This window comes from Nylanderia fulva, unplaced genomic scaffold (genome assembly GCF_048542155.1).
Source record: "Nylanderia fulva isolate GAGA-0341 unplaced genomic scaffold, ASM4854215v1 Scaffold13, whole genome shotgun sequence".
NCBI lineage: Eukaryota > Metazoa > Arthropoda > Insecta > Hymenoptera > Formicidae > Nylanderia > Nylanderia fulva.
Window position 1 is genome coordinate 177,823 of NW_028189518.1, and position 15,292 is coordinate 193,114.

Here is a 15,292-nt window from a genome sequence, read left to right on the forward strand (position 1 = left end):
CTATTCGACTCTTTCTCGACGTCTTACACATCTTATACTGCAAACTTCTTATCAGTCATGACCGATAAAGCGTGGCAGATAAGGCCGTTAAGTTTCGGCGCTTTTGCCGTTACGATTGCATCTTTCTTTCTTAAATGGCGAAGAATTTATATTTACTATCAACCATCACGTAGAAAAAGCATGGCTATATTTTAATCTATTACAACTGAAAGATTCCTCATTGTGGAGAGAGATATTTTATTTTAAATCTCTCTCTCTCTCTTAAATACCTTTCTTAAATCAAAATTTTATTTTCTATATCTTAATTGTTCGTGTTTTATAGAAAAATGTAAGTTTTGTTCATGTATTGTCATGTAGATTATACTTTTATATTTGTTATCAGGTTGCAGCAAGGTGAGATATTTAAATAAAGTCTAAAACGGAGTTGATCGTTTGAAAAGCTAATAACTGCTTTGAATTATCTAGGTTGACAACCTATGATAAATTGCTTCTGATAAAAGCGTACACTCTCATATTCGTATATTTTGATATTCATTTCCTCTTTTATATTTCGTAAATTTTTAATTACGTTTAAAAATTGATGGAATCCAAGACACGTTACCATTATACTCGATGAATAAATGATATTGTTGTAAACTCGAAAGTTCATTGCGCATATGTTCACAAATTCCGATTGCTTTCTCTCTGAATTATTACTTCGTATCGAGAGAATGATCGTGTGTTTTCTCTTATACAAATTGGAGCACAAAACTTCAGGAAGAAAAATATCAACAACGTTGATTTCTCTTCTTTTTCATTTGTTCGCGTCTAAAAATTGATTTCGCCATTTGCTTTTCTGACATGATGTCACGGCTGACATTACAACGCTTTAAAACGACAGTCTTCAACGAACGTTATTGCCACGCTGTTATATCGATGATATTTGACACGGATTTTTAGGACATTGATTTCTATTCGGCATCGATCCGCTTCGAAAATCTTGTAAAGCAAGGGCTTTACAAAGAAAAATACACGCGACGCGCCATTCATTTTTGTGAGTAATAGTACGACGATTCGCGTTTCGTAACTCGACAACGACGATTTTTCACCATCAATTTTATGCTATAATCTCAAAGGCGCACTGTGTCGAAATCACGACAATTTTTATATAAAAAGTATTTTACAATTGATATGGCTACTGTATTTAATCCAATTTTTGGATTTATCTTTGTAAGGCTTTTTATAAAGTCGTATTATATTTCGCAGGTACAGCACAAATGAATAAACGATGAAACTTAAATTTAGATAATAATTTTGAATTTAAGAGAGAGAAAGTAGAGAGACGTGTAAATTTATTTATCGAATAAATTATTTCGATAGACGTGAATAATTCAATAAATGTGTAATGTGTATACATCGACGATAAGAATGATAACGTTCCGAAAATTTAGGCCATGAATATATAAATCGAAATATAACTGAGTTTGTGATTCTGGAATAATATAACTTTGACGAATTTAAGCTTTGACGCAGGATATTTCTTTGTTTATTCGTAACAATACAACTATGCGATAATTAATCACTACTCCACGAAAGATCAATGTTCATCGAAGATCATGAATATTATGTTAGGTTTCGTGTAAACCCTACCGTTCTCATCGGCAATGTACGTGTTCAACATTCTCATTGAATCATGCGTGTTTGCGAATTTCGTTTAGCGTGACAAGCGTGCTTGCTCAACTCACCATTCATAGCTCGCAAGTCATCGCAGGCTTATCGCCCCGCTAATTGTGCACGCAGCCTTACACTTGTACATAAACCCGATTTCGTTTCTCTCCAGTGCGCGAGGCCATGTCGCGACATTATGTTGCGTCGCTGAAACCTCGGGCCGAAATCTCACGCGAGGGATCGCGCGGATCAACTTTTCACCTTCAAGCTGGTAGGGAGAGACCCTGGACGGCGACCAGCCGATAAGAAACGTATTTCGATGATCGATTTGTCGCAATGCCCGCACGTTCCCCGTTTCCTTCACCCATCAACATTGTTCTCTCTTTCTCTCTCTCTTTCAGTCTTACACACACTTTTTTTTCTCTCTCGGTACAGTCAAATACGGTACGTCATATCGTACGAGTAAAATATCGAGAAGCTTGCGATCTGACTGTCGTTCAAGATTAATCGTGACCGTGGCCACTCTCGATAGGTTTTCCAATTTCGATATGACGTTGAAAAAGTGACCCCCTTCTCGCGATCGGAAATGCACGCTCGCACACGCGCGAACTTGGAGCATTAAGTATTCTAAATTGATATCACATGCTCGCCGATATCAATCTCGATTGATTATCAACCTGTCGTTTTTCGTATGACGCATTACCGCTATCTACTATGCTACGATCGCGCCGTTAATTTTTTGTTTCACCCGAACAGGTGATTAATTACCGGTAGATGTACGGAGACCCGACCTACTTACGACGATGGCTAAGTCTTTACGTGTCGGAAACTATTTCTATAACTATTTCCGTGTAAACGCAAAATCCAATTTTGCAACATGTGAATTTCTATTAGACATTTTGTTTCAGCAATTATGAATGTTTGCTTCAATCTTTCTCTTTGACTTTCGAAGATTGATTTGAAGACCTTGGCATCTCTAATACAGTTTGTTGATAGGTGAAAACTAATTTTATTTATATTTATTAATGTTTCGTGACTTGTACATTTTCTATATTTTTGCGTCATTGAAAATGCAATCGTCTACATAGGAATTGTATTTCCGGAGAAATGCTTTTAGACCGATATGAATGTGCTTTTTTGATGTTCACGTTAACGACTTTTTCCTGAAATGCTTCAAACATTGGTGCGTTTTATACAAACTTTACTTGGGGAGGGAAAAAAAGATGAGCCTGCCATATACCATTCGACGAAGAGATGACTTTTTGCGATTTTCTGGTATCTCCCGAGAAGGAGATGAGAAAACGCGGGATGCGCCTTGTCAAATGGATCGCTCGCTCGCTCAGTACTCTGGAATATATCTGGAAAATTTGTTTTACCGCGCGTGAAAACAAAAGTGAAAACACAAAAATAGCGCACACATCCCTCGCTAAATGGAAAAACGATGCGATGACGAAAAGGATTACGCGTGAACGTTCACATCGTTTCGTATGTATGTACGCATGTCGAATATAGAGACGGAAATTCATCGGAGACCAGGGTCGCGAGCGAAATTTTATCTCGGATAATAAATAAATAATTAAATGGAGAAACGTTTATTTGTGATTCGCGCGACACGCGTTCCTTTGACACAAGAATTCATTCGAATTAATTAGAAAAATATATAAATATATGTATGAAAAATCTCCTTCGTTATTATTATTTCGATCGGAAATAAATCACCAGCGAGGAAATAAACTTCTGCTTCATTAACTTGGCTCAAACGCCCTCCGTCAATTATTCGACATTGTTATTTTAGCTTAGCACGGAGGAAGAGCGCGAAAGCATTAATTATTCACATGTCAGTAGTTTGCACGAAAATAGCTTCGGATCAGCTGACACGAAACAAGAAATCCTATTAAGAGTGCGAAAGGTTAAAGTGAAGGATATTTCTATACGAAGTCAAAGATAGGGAGACCCTCTTGGCTTAGTAGTCCGGATAAGAAGAGGAGATCCGCGTCGAAGCGAACGTGCCGAGGGGAATAAATCGAATCGCGCGCATCGCTAAGAAAGGTAATCGTTGCCGAGGATGGTTGCCGACCGCAACCGGGCACGGTTGAAACTGGAGAAATTCCGAAACCAGAAATTCCGGAGCTCGATAACACCAACGGGACCATAAATGTAGCGTTTCGGAACGACGTGCGCCGGCAGCTCTCTGCGGCGATATATACCGCTGTTTCCCACCGGAAGTTATAATTGTTTGCCGAGTTTCCATGGTGCTCCCGTTGCCCCAGGGGAGAGCAACGTTGTATCTGACTCCACTCTTCCCAGCGTTTTCGATAGAGACGAAGAGAAAGAGAAAGAGAGATAGAAATAGGGATGTACGCGTTATACTTGACTTTATGTATGTGTGTTACTGATGTTATGATACTTTCGTCCGTGTACAACTGCTGCAGTTTTGCTGTCGAAGCGTTTTCGTTACATGCGCTACATGCGCGAGATATAAATTAAAAGATTTGCCCCACGTCGATGGAATGAAATTCTATGGCGAGCGAACGGGAAAAAAAAATGACACTTGGAGAACTTTTCAGGAGTTAAAGCGCACCATTAGCGCATCGATAACCGGTCTCGAGATGATTAACGATGTATCGAAACGTGTAATACCGCGAGCGATTTGCAAGGAGAGAGAGAGAGGTTCAATCTTGAAGATGAAATGAAATTTTATCGCGTACTTTTTGCTTATGTCATGTGTATCATCGGGATAAATTTCAGCTTCTTTCAACGATTCTCGGTACGATTTCCGCGATCCTCTTTAGGGAAGAAAAAAGATATCGCGAAACAACTTTTATCCTCTTTCTCTTTTACGGAAATCCAAGATTCTGTGCATCCACGTGGATTTACGAAAAATATTAACGATAAATTTGCCGTCAACTCCTTCCATACATCTGTACTATTTTTCTTCCTCGCGCTATCTTGAATTATATCTTTGCACATGCGGGAAGACTAATATCTTTTATCATTTTTTATACGCTACTTTGTGATCCGGTTAGTAATCGAAAGGACGGTATAAAGACGATCGTATATAAATAAGGTTTATGTCCTACATAAAACTTGCTCGTGCAATGGTCATATAAAATTTGAACACTTGGCATACATACATTTTTAAACAGTGCGTTCAGGATAACAATATTATATATTTGCAATAGATTTTTATATAAAATAAACCTATGGATAATTTACAAAAGAAGTATTCTTAATTTCTTAAAATTCTAAAATATGATAAATATACATAAATAAAGTAAAGATAAATTTCTTCGTCATGTCCCTTGCATTTCTATTCTATGTTATTTTTATATATCTTGCAGCAAAATTTATGTTTCGTATTATTTTGATAACGTAGTATAACTAGGAATAACTATGTTATAAATCTAGTGCTTGTTATGCATTTATGGTGAATTCTGGTGAATAAAAATGGAAAAAGTTTCTTGCTTTTTTCCGAATCAACCAATTTCTTTATATCTTAGAATGATTTAGTTTTCTCGACCTTTTAGAATACATTACAAACCTACAAGACAAAGTTTGTTCATTACAGTCGTAATATATTTATTTGATTATTCGTATCGCGAGAGAGTAAGGGATACTAAAAAAAAAGTGATATCCCTCACACAACGCGAGTGCACAAAATCCTACCTACCGCGCAAAAAAGTGAATTTCTTTTTTTTTTTTATGTCGACGGAAGAGACGCGAGCGTATATACGCTTACAACGTCGATATGTGAGTGCACATATAAATATTTATCCGCGGATATATCGCAGTGCGTGCACGCGGGTGGCCACCCCTCTTGACTCATGACACGCGTGCGCGCGTGAGCACGGCATATTTTTTCTCCCCCTTGTCTCGAGTCAACTTTACAACGGGTTTACAACGAAGGAAAAAAAAAGGCTTTTCATTCTTTCTTCTTTTTTTTTCGTCGCGCTACACGCGCGGTGCCGCATAAATTTTTATTCACGCCGCAACCCCGCTATAACTTCGTACTTCGTAAATTCGCGGCGCATTTGTGGAAAATAATCAGCGTTCTTCACCTAAAATTGTTTACGCCGCTCGTTTCAGGAATCTCACGTCGGAATATCGCGTTGCATAACGATATGTCTTTTCTTTTTTGCGTTCATGCATTTCCCAAGAAATCTTTTTGCCTTGCAGATCGCCTTGCATCTGTCACTGTCGCCCGATCGCTCCCTAACGTGACTTACATGCTTGCGATAAGAAATTGCGAATCATAGATTGCATTAAATCACTAATAGCTGTTATCGGAGGAAATATAACTTGTTTAATTAATAATTTTCTACGAAATAATTCATCGTAAAATGAATCATGATTCATTCGCTCGTTAGTAAGGTTTTTTTTTACTAATCTAATTAATTTTCTTAATTGTTAATCATTTTTCTTTGTAGGTACTGAAAATATAAAATGTTTATTTCGCGCATATGTTGTGTGTTGAATTAACAAGAAAAACGAGTTCTAGTTATTCGAAATCTGAATATGTAAATAATATTCATTTGCATGCGTCCATATTTTTGACTTCACTTACCATTTAATTTCTCATTTTTTGTACTTATCAACACGCTCGCACGTTGATATCTAGGGTTATAAGAATTAACTAACTACGCGTGTTCGTAAACGTTTTTAACGATTTTTCTGAACAAACCGCGTTGCGAAGGAAACGGAAAGTCAGAACGATTTGTAAGAAATTTATACTTTGCGTTAGTATTTAAATAAGCAAAATGCGAGCGTAAAGTCGGTCATCCAACAAAAGAAAAGCGGGAAATGAATTCTTCGTGCTTTAATATGTATTCTGCAAAAGGAATTTTATTCATCATAAAATATCATGTTATAAAATATCGACTCATTATAAAACTTCGGAAATTAAAAATAGCCATACATAGTAAATTTTAATGAGATATTTTAAAAATTGCGTATAACTTTTTAATATAATAAGAATGGAAAGAAAGAGAGCACACAGATCTGCAAAGTTGTATTCTCGCTCTTTCTCTCTTTGAGTCAAATAATTTTGTGAAATTTTAAAATTATTAATCACGCGTCAAGGCTTGAAAATCTTTTGTAAAATTGAAATAGCACCCAAGATAGCAGAAAAGCGCGAAAGTATACAGAAAAGAAAAAGAGAGCGTCTCTCTTACGGAGTACTTAATTAAAACTCGGAAAGTCTTTAAATCGCGTCAGACTCGCGTAATTTACAATCGTTTTCGTTCGTTCCCTCTCTCGATGGGACGCAATCGAGAAGGACCGACTTTCTTCGCGCGACTATCTCTTTTCCGGTATCTCTTGCGCTATTTTCCGGTGTCGATCGCACTTTTGCTCGTTTCTCGTCATCGTCGTTGGTTTTTTTCGCTCGTAGCGACGATTATCAGGGTGTCTAGCGGTTAAGGGAATTTTATAAATCTGGAATTGTCAGGGAAAAAAATTCTGGATTTTTTCACATTATTCTACATTTGTCTCATTAATTTGAAAGTTTTTATTAAATAAATATAAACTTTTCCTTGATTCCCAGCACGCTAATTTTCTGTGTTGTTAAAAATTGAGTTATCTACAGCGTGTTTGTTAATTTATATTTTCATTGTCCTGTTAATTTATTTTATTTTTATTAAAAAATTTGATATATATAATAGGTATAAATACAAAAGGTGATTATTTAAATAGTTTATAGTGACATGTTTGTTTCGATTATCGTACATAATGCAGATTGTATAATTGATTAAAATTTTTGTTTTAACTTTCGAATCTTTTCATTGTTGACAAAAATATCTCAAGGCTTTCATGATTTAACATTTAATTGATTTATCATATAGATATAGGTATGCAAATTATATATTTGGAAAAATAATTCTAAAAAGTCCGGGAAAAAATAAATTTCTGGTCTTGGAAAATCTGAAAAAGTCAGGGAATGTCTCTTATTGAGTTTGCTGGACACCCTGGATTATAATCCCGGTTTCTTAACTACGTCCGTTCCACACCGCTTTCTCATGGCTCCTTTTTTCTAAATTCTTGCGGTACGTTTGATGTTCCGACGCGACATGCTGTTAGGGTCCCTATAAAAGCGGGCGATAGACTGTGCATGTGCATTTCTACTGGTTTCGACGAAGCAAAAAATAAACTGTGGCCAGAAAGAGGGAGACGGGATGGGGAGTCTCGCCGCAAAACGTTTTGAGGGATGATAGTCGCCCGATGGAGGGTGGGAAGTTGTGTCGTTGCGGTATAGATAGCGGTGGGCGTGAGTTAAAAAAAACGGAGCTCACACGTTGGGAAGCCATTGAAAGGCCGATGTGTGAGGATGCGATCCTTTGAAGCTTGATACATCATATATTGATATACCTATATACGCAGGTGTATATCGCAAATGTGTATTTATCTGTCCTTCTTCTATCAGTCTATCAATGAAGCGTCGAGATAGTCGGTAGTTTGCGGTATGAAATTGTCAGCTTTATTATCACTTTCAAACGATGGATTTGAAACGAACGATAGTGAATAAAATAATACGTTTTAATTTGCGATCAGCTGATTTCTGTCTCGCCTTTTGTGGAATTTGAACTTTCGGAGGTGTATATGCGAAAGTATAAGAGTTAGATGGAGAAGATAATAAACTCGTGATCTTCTGAAGACATGAAATAGGTCACTACATAATTTAAAGATTTTTTTTTTTCGAGATAAGGCGATATCTATATCGCATACGGGGTGACAAACGGACTGAAAAACAAACGCGCGTTGTCGAAAAGAGAATCGCGTCGAAAAGCTCGCGGCTACATCAGGACCGATACATTGTCTCTCTATGTGAGTCCCGTCTAATTAAAGTTATCCGGCGGCTAACGAATAGCGAAGAGAGTCGCGGGAGCTCTTTGCACAGGTCGTCGGATGTGCATGTCCTACACGCGCCCGCGTGCCGACTATATAAACGAAAGAGATACAAAAAAAGGGGAGCAAAAAATATACACTGTCGTCAAAGCTAAATCTCTCGATGCGCGGATTATCGATGCGCGCAGATAGAAGGTGCGCTCCATCGGCGCACAGTGGATGTTTTATGTTCTTTTTTTTTTGCCGTCTCCTCTTTGCCACGCAACATGACGATGATTCGCATGCGTACTAGGTTTATATATATTTTATATATATATATATATATATATATCTTTATATTAATATCGTCGTTATGTATTACGGTGGTGCACAGAGTTGGAAATTTAAGCGTCCTCGCGCGAATGCGAAGAAATGAATTACCGGGACAGGTGCGAGTAAAGCTGCATTTCCGGGTTACGACGCCCGATGCGATCGCCGAGTGAACAATGGGAAGTGAATTTGTCTCTCGTTCCGCGTATGGAAATTTTGCGCTCGCTGCAATGCAGGTGGCTCCAAAATGCCAGGAGAGTGAGTAAATAACTATTCTTTTGCGAAAAGAGATGCGATCTGTACGTGTATTTTAGAAATAGTGTGGTAAATTGATTCTATTCCACAAGATTGTTATATAATCATTGATCTCGCCTTGATTTTTATCAACGTATTTTGTCATTTAACATATTTTATTTATTTATCAATGATAAACACATATCTTATTACTATCGTTCAAGCCAATTTTGTCTCATTACCGTTCATGATTATTATATTAAATAAATAAATATCATTAAAATACCAAAATTGGAGGTATAAATGACTTTTGTTTTATTTACATTTATCTTTCAACAATAAAACGATATTAAAATCATATATTAACTTTAAAACACGGATTGATTCACTGTATATCAAATGTCTAATTTTGAAATTTTGAAACTTTATATAATGCATTTATAAAATAAATTATTTGATTTATATAAAATAAATGTCATTAAAATATATATGATGAAGTGTCATTCTATTATATAGTGACACGATTTTTTAATAAAAGTATGTTACAATTCTGACAAAATATTTGCGGTCTTTTACGTTATAATAAATTTGCATAAATATAAAAAAAAAATCGGAAAATTTTCAAAATATTCTATATGATTTCGAACCAGGACGTGACATTATCTTGTTGAGAGAATTGACATAAAACCGATATTCCGTGTTCAGAGTATTATGATGCACGAATCGGATCAGCAGTTTTTGTAAAGCGTACGTGGCTTTTCTGTGGCTGCGAGAGCGTTGAATTTTCATTTCATTCATATATGCACATCTTAAAAGCAGTTTTCACTGCGATTTTATCAAGGCTTTACCTACGACGTTACAGGAAAGAAGGTTCGCATAGCGCGAAGTATATATCCTACAGGAAAAGAGACTCTTTTAGAGCCTATAACTATAATCTCTTCTCCCTCCACGTTTTTCAAATTCCACGATGAACTTGGAACGGATATACTTTCTTACGCGACGCGGGTTTACTTGCTGATTCTCAACGAGAATCGACGATTATTCGACGAGAGCTGGGAGCTTTTTCTTTTGATATTACGTCGCTGATATCACGCATTTTTTTCTGATTATGCTAATTTTTTTTGCGCATTTCTGTTTTTACGAATCCTTCTGGCTTTGCAATTTCTACTGGTTTTGTTCGCAGGAGCACGATTGTAATAGACGATGTTGATCTGATAACGACGCCAAAGTGTCGATAATCGAATAAAATACGGATGTACATACCACGTTGCGAATGCGGGTTCACATTTTGTGATTTTGCGCGAAGTTTACGAAGTTTGCGCGTTGCTCTCGTTGTCGGGAAAATTTTGCACATTTGTTAGATCGTTGTATCGAAAGTTTTATCACGTTTTATACGACTATACGACGTTACGTTCTTTTTATATGGTGTAATGTCCGAGAAATTCTTGAATTTTTCTCCGTTTCCCGGCTTAGAGTCCTTGAACTTCCGTTATTGTCGGATGCTTGCATCTTTGAACACTCGTATATTGTATTTTGGAAGTTTTATAGTCTCTGAAACCTTGAATTTCCCCCGTCTCTCTTAGTTTGAATTTCTCGTCAAACTTTTATCTTTAGATCCTTGGAATTGTTACATAAATTGCAGCAATGCGTTTCTTTGACAACATGATATTAACTCATCTTTTTTTTTATACCTTCTCTCGTTTATTCCGTTTGATCTTTAAAATTCTGGAATGTTTGATTTATGGAATTACTTCAGATCTATACACACATGTGAGACGATTTATGTTGTCGATTGGCGGAAACGCGAGTTGGTCGACAACTCTCTCTATTTCGTTTCGCCGCAGTTGGATTACATTTCCTTCGAACGAAATCGGATTATCGAACGATTTTCCGAACCGCGAAATCGCCAGTTTGAAATTTATCGAGCGACATACAACATTCACGAGGAATATCAGTTGGCATAAATATATCTCGAGAGTCTCTGTAATTAAATATCGAAGAGCCGCGCATTATGAGAGTGACAATTTAATCGGCTTTAGAACTGTCCACGAATCGGATTCGCCTAAGACCACCCTCTCTCTCTTTATTCTTTTTTTACACGCTATCTCAATTTGATATACCATGCGATATGACATTATATGATGAATTTTGGTGCGTGCTCACTCGAATTTATGAGTGGGACGGGACTTGGAATTTCGATGAAAACTTAATCATGCGCTGCCAACGAGAATCGATCGCGGGATGCTAATAAATTGGGAAACGATCGTCCCTACACTTGTATCCGGATAATATTTCAACAACGGAACGCGCAAGATTTTGTCAAATATTTTTTCCCACATATTCCCGAAAGAGAAAAAGAGAAACTCCCGAAAATTCGTTCCGCGATATAATTTTTTTTTTTCGCACATCGAAGAACGCGAAACGTTATTTATTTTCGCGGCAAGACACGAACGGAGAATTATAGACATCGCCCCTCTGTTGGCTCGTAAACGGAATTTATTAATACACGGTCAGGCTCGTAATAAACCGCGTTACGTCGTGACGTGACGGTGCAATCGGCATTGACGTGGCAATCGCAGATTCGTTTGACAGACTCGTTATGAATCAATTGTTCGCGCGCGTGTTGGCGACGGCCGTTACTTCAATTTTTACGAGACGAAAATATGTATTTTCGACGACAGAGAGAAATGGGCGCCACCACCACCGGTTATTTATTATCCTAGTCGCGATGTGGATTCAACGATAGGTTTGCTTTCGTTACGGTCAATATCCTTCGACCGATACGAGGAAACTCGGCAGAGAGTTTTACAGTTTCGATGGCCATCTCGCACGCGTTATGATTGAGTTATCTACTAATAACGTTACTTTTTGCTCGACTCTCTGAGAGTCCCAGCTCGGTTACACACATCGCCGTAATTTCTTTGCCGTCGTGAAAATTACGATCGTAAACGCCGCCACGTTCGGTTCTGCAGCTTCGAAAGGTTGTTTAACAAGCTCGCGAAAAAAATATATATAAATAAATATGTATTTTTTCTTGAACTTGTTAACAGCCTTTCGAAGCTTTGACAGGACTGAGTGATGTAGTATATGAAGGATCCATAAGTGTCAGTAATCAAAATTACAGGAAAGTTACAGGAATTTTCTATAAATAATATTTATATATTTATAAAATAAAAAAAATCAGTGTGCCTAAAATATACTATATATATATAATATTGATATGTATAAACATGTTTGTCAAGCAATGAAATATTCGTATACCTATTCTTATTTTTTTACTAATTCATCTCGTTATTACGGTCTGCGCCGATTTGATTATTCCGATAATAATAATTCGAAATGAAAATTACGCGACGTCTATCCAAAATTGGAAACGGGTAAGGAGAGGTGTTAAAATTAGAAGACTGCGGAAATTCGATCGGGAATACCTGAGGGTTCGTCGACCGTTAGTTACGCCATTGGTACCGATCGATAAGGAGACTTCCGTTTTACAATTAAGGTCGGCCACTTTCGCGGCTTATATTTTATCCAAGTGCGAGTACACGAGTATCCGTTAAGATTGATAGCAATAATTTTGGCGTGGGCTATCATTTGCCTATCGCGAGGAGAAGGCAAAGCGATCTTCGTTTCTCTGTTCGTAGCGAACGTAAGATGGAAGATTTAAGATAATGATTTCGAACGCAAAGAGTTTGCGTAAAACGGTGCTGTTTGGTTTTTACGGGTCTCTGCCAACACAGCTAGTGGATGGAAAAAGTTTAGTCGTTACAGTTGCGCTTTAATGTTTGATGTTTTCATATTGATGTCAACAGTGCATCGCGTAGATAAAGTTTTTTAATTTATGTGAAAAAGAAGATACATATAATAATATTCTCTGAAAATAATAGCAAGTTTAATAATTTTTATTTAATTCGCAAATTGTATTAAGAATATGGATATTTGTATTAAACAAGTCGCGATTGATTTTCAAGAAATATCTAAATAATCGCGGTATAAAATCTCAATTATTAAGAGCTAATTATTTCTATATCGTACAAACTGTATCTGAGTAGGTAATATTGATGAGTGAAAAATATTATATTCGGTTGACAGATTTATAAAATATTACATTCGTCATATTCGGGCTCGACATATGATAGAGTAATATTTAAACTCGAAATAGCATCGAGAGATCCTTTCTCGTACGTGTTATACGCGACGGATCAATTTTATTACGTCCGATAGGTCTTTCCCGATGGGAGAGGACACATCGCGCGTTATATCCACTTTCCGGGGGGATAACGGTCATTTCTATTACATTCCTGATAGCCGATCCGATGTTGCTAAAGGTGTACCGCCACGAAAAATCCTTGTAACCGTTTTCCGCTAGAGAGACTTATGGTCGCCGTTCGCGGCGATAAATATTACCGTCCGACAACAATGCGCCCTCGAACGTCTATTACTTGCATGCGAAAGAAAGGATTTATCGGTGATATCGTTCCGACTGCGAGGATTCTACCGTCTTTTATTACGACGAGATACGTCTCCTCCCGACGACGACGACGACGACGATGAGAGAGAAGAGCGCGCTCGTCTGCATGACAATATTTACTCGCTCGTCAGTCCTTCACCTGTCTCCGTATGACGCACCTGCCTAAGAAATATATCGCGCGGGATTTTCTCCTATTTCGAGATACAAAATGTAACGTCTCGTTACACGTGTTTCTGCTTTATGCGGTGACTGTGCGATATTTATTTTCAACGAGATGTAAATAACTATTATTCCTATTCTTCTCGTCGCTATTAAAGAAGAGGTACTTTTATCTTTGTGTTTGCGAATTTAAATGGAATAGGAAATGTAGCGCTTATTTTTATGTAAAACAGTTCAACATATCGTTGTATGATAAATGAATTTCTGGGGTAATTTTTTTCGTAATTAAAAGTGCGCGAGGAAGGTCATCATTTTTCAAAGCTTTAGATATATTTTTTAAACCAATTTTTCGAATCAAAATTCATTCCACGGAAAATTAATTGAAAAATACAATTTTATTATACAAATCATCATTATATTGGACTTTTGAAAAATTGACCGAGGAATCTGCAAAGTGTCTACATGCAACATATGTAATTATTCAGAGAAACTCCGATTTCTAAATCGCAGGTATTCTTCGATCCGACAGCTAAATTCACACACGATTATATCTTTCCGATCACGAATCCGAGGCTTCGTAATCGAATATAGTCGTACACGGATCGTCTGCCGCAAACGCGTGTGCGCATGCATAATTTGTATACGCGCGGTGCAAATACCGATTCAAAGAGGAAGAGGGCTGGAGAAGGGATATATAAGCCGCGCGCGCGGGATCGATGAGATTTATCGATCTAGAGATAGAGGCTGCGAGCACCGGGAAGGATCGGCACACATATGCGCGCCGGACAGTACGAATTATGCACCGCGAATGCAAAGTGCATGCGGAACAAACCTCGCGCCCGAATGCCTCCGAATAGACGGAATTGCGCGCTCCTCCTCCTTTCACCCTCTGCCCATTCTCTCCGGCGTATGCGCATCCCGGCCTGATGCATCCGTACATGTGTGCACACCGGAGGTACTCAAAGATACAAAGTACTCGGCGGCGAATGCGCGCGTGTTAACGTCCCACGAGGAAGAGTCTCGTTTCTTTCCTTCATCCCTTATTTTCCGTGCCGGTCTCTCTTTCTTACTCTCTCTCTCTTCTTTCTCTCTTACTGTGCATTATTCCAGTCACTCGTCGTAGCCGTATACTATGCGCGCGCAGGAACACACGCCATTCTCTTTGAGCCTTTTGCATAAAAGAAACTCGGTACTGGCGCAAGGATCGTGAAAGTAACGCGAGATCAAACGCTACGAGGACTTTTATCGCGTGTGCAAAACGGAATTTTCGCGCGACACGTCGCGGTGGGAGACGAGAGAGAAAAAGAGAGAATAATAATGGAGCAGCTGGTCGAGATTTGACAAACGCCGACGGAAGCCGCGTCTTCCCTTATTTCCTCGCACGATTCCGCGTGTATGTCTGTATTAAAGAACAGTAGGAAAGAGGTAGATTCAACGTTGACGGTTATTGCGAGAGGATTTATTTTCGACGTCTCTCTTCTTTTTTTTTTTTTTTTTTATTTGTCTAGTGAGTCGAGCGTAAGTCATCGCAAAGTTTGTTTTCTAGCACAACCCACGCTCTCGTCCGGCACGTCTCCTTTATTCGACGGGCTTCCCTCGTCATGAGTAGCCCGGCCGGATATTCCTTACCGGCGA

At 38.0% G+C, this 15,292-nt stretch overlaps 1 protein-coding gene across 4 annotated transcripts in view; it reads left to right on the forward strand.

Annotated features, from left to right (window-relative positions):
* hiw (MYC binding protein highwire) overlaps positions 1–15,292 on the forward strand; it is a 184,172-nt gene that overhangs the window by 28,030 nt on the left and 140,850 nt on the right. The window lies entirely within an intron of this gene.